Raw genomic sequence first — 6,893 nt, forward strand, 5'->3', positions numbered from 1 at the left:
CTTTTTATTCCATGGTGGAAATAAACTTCCATAGACTGTCCATAAAACTCTTTGACTTTTATCATCTTTTCCACTTTTATACATGACGCATACAGTAAACTTGACTTTGATGTTTTTAGCCATGTTAACAAATGTTAGATACTGTGAAACATTCATCAGAGGGATGCCATAGCTCTCTGATCCAGCACAGGGCTTCAAAACAGGAAGTGGGGGTCTTTACGAGCCCTTGTAAAAACAGCTAACAGCTCGCTGCAGATTCTGGTTGCCGGGGTGAGACCCCGCTGGAATGCTGCTTCATCATAATGCGGTGGGCTGCGGTCAGCGTGGAGCTTCATGTACCAGTGAAACTAATGTCAGCTCAGCTTCACCAGCAAGGTTTACTGTGTGTCCGTAAAGATTTAACCGCTCATTTAAATGGGTTTAGATACTCACTGCTGTGGCCAATTATAAAGAGAGATAATTATAAGACTGCTAAGTGTCACAGTAAATATACTTGAAATTAATCTCTGTATACTGAGAAAATGTTAATAATCATCTTGGGAATGTTTAGAGAGAGAGACAAGAATCAGTTTAACTATATTTACAGCCTTCTATTTAGAATTCAATTTTAGAATGTTAGATCACCGCAAATATTTCTAAAGTCAGTCCAAAACAAATTCCTTCAAGGAACAGTTTACACAAAAATTTAAATTTACTCACCCTCAGGCCTTCAAAAATGCAGATGAGTTTGTTTCTTCATCAGATTTGGAGAAATGTAGCATTGCATCACTTGCTCACCAATGGATTCTCTGCAGTGAATGGGTGCCGTCAGAATGAGAGTCCAAACAGCTGATAAAACATCATAATAATCCACAACTAAACCAGTCCAGTCCTTCAGTGAACATCATCAAGACACTTTTAAATTCAAACCGTTGCTTAAAATATAGTCCATAATCTGTTTTTTTCTGTGAGTGGTTTGTTTGTATTAATGGGGGGAGATATGCGCTGATCAGGATAAATTAAAATTAAAGTTAACTGTTTCAAACAAAAAAAAAAAAAGTTCTAAACAAATATTTCACTGGATTCTGATGTGAGGGTACAACAGGGCATCAATTCGCTTTTTAGGGAAAACATATTGCATTTTATGTACACATTTACATTTTATCAGTTCTTGCTTTCCCTTGCACTCGAACCCATAATCTTGGCATTGCTAGCACTATATTTAAAATCAGTGTGCAGATTTTCTCTTAAAATCAGTGCAGGAAATGTGGAAAAAAATGACTCATGAAACAATTATCTTTGATGTCTTTCCTGGTTTGGATGTGCGTGAACACTAAAGATGTATTTCCACAGAAGTAAGTAAATACACAACTTGTCGAGTGATCAAAAATGTCATTCAAAAATAGTAGTGGCAGGATCTGCAGGCCAAAAGTATGTGAACACCCCTTCTAATAAGCGGGTTAGAATATTCCAGTAATCCAGATCCTAAATCTTAATGCTACACTGTGCAATGACATTGTGGGCTTCCAAATTTGTAGAAAGAAAGGAGTCTTTTCTGCACGCTAAGAAAAAAAGGTACAAAAGCTTAAGGTACATATCTCTACCCTATTTACTCCTAAAAGTCTGATTCACTGTCCCAATTCATCACAATAGGTGTTCAGCGTAAGAATGGCGAATGTGATGTTTAAGTTCAGTTTAAGTTCATCAAGCAGTCACACACACATGCACTTCCCTCAAGTTCAAGTTCAAGTTCTCTCTGCATTAATATTTGACCGTTCAACCTGTTGTTAAACAGTCTCTCTTTCAGCCATGGTTTGATAGTTAATCATTCAGCAGCATGTTCGTAAGAGAGATTCAATGATCCATTATTATCTTGATACACTGAACAAAGAGACTACAGTTCAACAGAGCCAGTGTGCCCTGCATCTGCAGAAACACCAGCACGCATTCTGTGTGAACACTAGACAAGAAGAGAACATGTTTATACTACAGTATAAAAGATTTTCAAGATATATACATTTTTTATCAAATACACAGTTATATACAGAATACCACTTGCAGTAAAATGTAGTCAGAGAGTACAGTAAATATTTAAATATAAGATTAAGATAAAACTGTAATTCAAATATGGAACAATAGTAAGTACAGCCACAGTAAGTTGCAGATAAAAAAGTAAGAAAATAAATAGTAGGCTATAGTAAATGTGCAAAACGAGAGAACAAAATTTCCAATCAATACTTTTATTCAGCAAGGATGCATTAAATTGATCAAAAGTAGCGATAAAAAAATCATATTAAATCATGTTAGTAACATGCAAAGACATTAAAACTTGTTAACATGTTAATTTATGTTAGCAACATGCTAATAATCATGCCAACAATGTGTTAAAACATGCTAAGACATGTTAGCAATATGTTAAAATGTGTTAATAGCATGTTAATTCATGTATGTTATGTTGTGTTTATGTTATGTTGTTTTATTGTTGTGTTGTTTCATTGTTGTTATGTGTGTATTATTTTAAGAATGTAATACTAATCATATGTTAAAATATGTCATGCAACATTAATAGCATGTTAATTCATGCTTAGCAATTTGATAATATTTTTGTTAATAATGTTTAAATTCATGCTAGCAATGTGCTTAAAACATGTGTTAAAACCATGTTGTTGCTAGCAACCTGTTAATCATGTCAACAATGCATGAAAACATGCTAAGACAAGTTAGAAATATGTAACAACATGTTAATTCATGCTAGCAATGTGCTAATAATGTTAACAATGTGCTAAAACATGTTAGCAAATTACTAATCATGCTAAAACTTGTTAAAACATGCTAATCATGAAAACAGGTTAGCAACATGTTAAAACATGCTATAAACACATTCTAGTAAATCATTCTAGCAACATGCTAATTCATGCCAGCAATGTGCTAAATCATACTAAATACATACTAACGTTATGTTAGCAACATGATAAAGCATGTTAAATGCATGTTAAATTGTGTTAGCAACTTGCTTAAACATTTTAGTAACATGTTAAAATGATTAATTTGCTTTGAGTAAAATCTTCAAACTTCAAGCTTTTCAAAGTTATTTCAAACATTTAATCAGGACCAAGCCAACATCAAAGTTTGTTTACAAACTGTATTCATCTAATTTTAAGTTGTAATAATATTTCACAATGTTACTGATTTTAGTGAATTTCTGATCAAATAAATACAGTCTTGCTGGAAAATATTTTAAAAATCTTACCTACCCCAACTTTTGAACAGAATTGTGTCGTGATGTATTTAATATTCACAAGTGGTTAAGATATGAACACATCACGCACCTTTGTTTCTCTAGATTATGACATGCATTGTATGCTCACGTCTGAACTTTTCACTGCAGGATCAGTTCAGGCTTAACCTCACAAATCTAAACTTTGTAGAACTTGCTCAACTAAGTGGTGAATAATTCTTGCATTGCTTATAATAGTCTATATTGGAGAAGATGTGTTGCATGTGCATTTTCTGCACAACCGAGCATTCAACTTTCAGCAAAAACAGGCTCTGCTGCAGAACACTGCCTCCAGTGCTGCTTCAGCTATGCTGCGCCACGCTGCTGCAGTCTGGTAACACCAGCACCATCGCTTACTGCCACAGATGTGAGATGCTGTGAAGGGGATTTCCTCTGTCAGTAAACACGTCCCACTCACTCTCCTTTTGAGTGACTGTGTGTGTGTGTTCACCTTGATGATTTGCATCACTCAATTTGTCTGTCATTCATCTTCCCTCTCTTTCTTATTCTCTAGCTGAGGGTGTATTTGCATATTTGACTCAGTCTTAGTGTGCACACTAAAATGGCAATGGCAATGGGGAAGTTTCTTGAGTTGTGCATGTTGGTTGCCATTCTGCGCTTACTGTGTGTGAGAGAGAGAAAGACAGAGGGCTATGAGGAAGTGACACATAGAGATGCTCTAAAATAACATGCTCATGTGGTGCCCATAAGTTTCAGCTCTTGTGCCATGACTGACTGAGGCAAGTCTGAAATTAGCAACTTTATGAAATGGTTTCCAAGTATAGAACGTATAAAATTCCATAGTACACTGTGCACACACTTGTGCAATCACCTCAGAAAGGCAGAGCTTTTAAAACTGGCATAATATGAGTCATTCTTGTGTCTTTTTTATCATATATGATGTAAAACACAATATCTGATCCATTTAATTTTTTAACTTGAAGCCTTTTGTACTGTTTTAGGGAAACGGGTTGTTTAACACAAAATAATATTGTAGAGGACTTTTAATTTTAAACTTTGGGAATCCATTGCATTGTGAAAAGTGGACAATTACATATATGATATATAAAATGCAGTAAAGTGGGGTTGAAAAATAAGTTGTTTTAGAGGTGAGACAGGTTAAAACACTACCAAAATTTTGGGATTATTTATAATTATTCTTGTTTAATTTTAAAATAAATTATTACTTTTATTCAGCAAGAATACATTGGATTGATCAAAAGTGACACTAGGGTAATGATGCTGAAAATCTAGCTTTGTCATCACATCAATATTCAAACAGAATATATATATATATATATATACACACATTTTGTATATTATATTAATATACAATATACATTAATAATATACATTATATATTAATAATGCTTTACAATTTCACTGTTTTTACTGTGTTTTAATCAATTAAATGCAGCATTGGTGAGCAGAAGAGGCTTCATTTAAGAACATTTAAAAAACGTCACTGTCACCAAACCTTTGAACGGTAGTAATGGTAATGAAGGATTTTAATGAATGATTACAAGTACATGATAACCTGTTCTTATGTAATGTTCTCAATACAACCTCAATTATTAATAATGTAAAAACTGTAAGGGCAGTTTTGATTTCATGTTGGATATAAATCACTTCATGGTTTCTTCTCTTTATTTAGCTGCAGTGGAATGGCAAAAGTGTGTATATATGACGTCATACGAAAATCACAATGCAATATACACTGTACTAGGACATACACACACACACACACACACACACACACATGCATAGATTTGGGGAACAGCAGGATTAGGACACCTGGGTGGTTGTTTTCTCTTGTGGAGGCACAGTTAGTCTCATGACCAATCAGATCACTCGATTTCTCCTCTGTTTGCATTGTGTCCTCTATGACAACACCAGGGCTGCTTGCATACCTGTGCTGTCATTGGCTGTTTATGCTGAATCTGCTGACCAGCTGCAAAGATCACAGCCGGTGACATCATCAGCTGGAGCTCAACCAATAATGGTGACACTTACAAAGAAAAGAAAACATCCTACTCAATACCACTAATCTACACACACACACACACACACACACACACACACACACACACACACACACACATACAGGGTTAAAGAATTAGATACACCACCCACCCAAAATGAACTTGTGTGAACTCTTAAAGGAACGGTTCACTTCAAAATGAAATTTTGATGACTTTTTTGTTCCATTACACACAAAAGATTACATGCCTCAGAATATATAGAGTGCTGCTTTTAAATGGGGAAAAAATGACAAAACGCACCATAAATATAGTCTTCTGAAATCATACGATAGTTTTTAGTATGATGAACAGGGCCAAATTAAGTCGTCGTTCACTGAAAATCGTCCCCTCTGCCAAAGATTTCAAATATCACTTGCTGTCACGTTCAGTTCAGTTCAACTGAATTTGGAGAGTGATAGAAGAGGTTAGAGAGGGCATTTGATGTCAGGGTTTGTTTTATAAGTTCTGTTCTCTCTTAAAACATTGATGAAAGTAAATGTCAATTCCTCATTTTAATCTCTGCTTTACAGACAGATTAAACTGTTTCTAAATTACTGTCTGTGTTCCAGATGGACTCCTCTGACAGTCCAGCTTCCCCTTTCTTTCCTTGCAGTATCACATTGTCTTTCTGTCTGTCTAGATAGTTCTTCTTTCTGTATTAGCAAATACACTCAAGTTTATGTATGCATAAAACTTTTATTCAGTATGGATGCATTAAATTGTTTAAAGGTGACAGTAAATACATTTATAATATTACAAAATCTTTCTATTCTGTTCTTTTAAACTTTCTATTCATCAAAGAATCCTAAAAAAAATGATCACTATTCCACAAAAATCTGAGCAGCAAATCAGCATATAGAATGATTTCTGAAGGATCATGTGACACTGAAGACTGGAGTAATGATGCTGAAAATTCAGCTTTGAATTACAGGAATAAATTACGTTTTAAAAGATATTGTAAATAGAATAGTTATTTTAAATTGTAAAAGTATTTTACAGTTTAACTGTTTGTACAGTATTTTGATCAAATAAATGCAGGCCTAAATGCAGAAAATCTTACTGATTTCAAACTTTTGAAAGATATCGCCATCATTTAATTCGATGAAGTGCACAGTGCACTGTTTCACACATTTTTAAATAACATCTGTGGTATTTTTTAATTACTGCTCTATGTATGCATGTTATTTATCTTTAGATGGTGGATCACACCATGTGTCATATTTTTTCATATATTACTTTGACAACCCATTTCAAGACTCCTGCATTCTGTTCCACTTCATTGTGCTCCGTTGAATGCAGTTTCCTTTAAAAACTCATTATTTATCAACTGAGTTTTAACAAGATTTTAAAAAATGATTTTCCCCAGTTTTCTCGGTGATATGCCTCCGGTGAAATAGCCTGCAGTGCTTCAGAGGACACTGAAAAATAACTCAGCAAGACAGGCTCTGTGTGAAATAACCCAGAGCGTCTCCGTGCAGGCGTCTCATCTCTATCACATCTAAACTAGTGAATGCTTTATATGCTTCATTTAATGGTAAAATACCATGTTGTTTTGTATCTGCGTTGTAAACACTCTCTGTGTTGTACCTGTTTGTGTGGTTCAGTTGTGATAGTGC

Source organism: Cyprinus carpio, chromosome B13 (genome assembly GCF_018340385.1).
Source record: "Cyprinus carpio isolate SPL01 chromosome B13, ASM1834038v1, whole genome shotgun sequence".
Taxonomy (NCBI): Eukaryota; Metazoa; Chordata; class Actinopteri; order Cypriniformes; family Cyprinidae; genus Cyprinus; species Cyprinus carpio.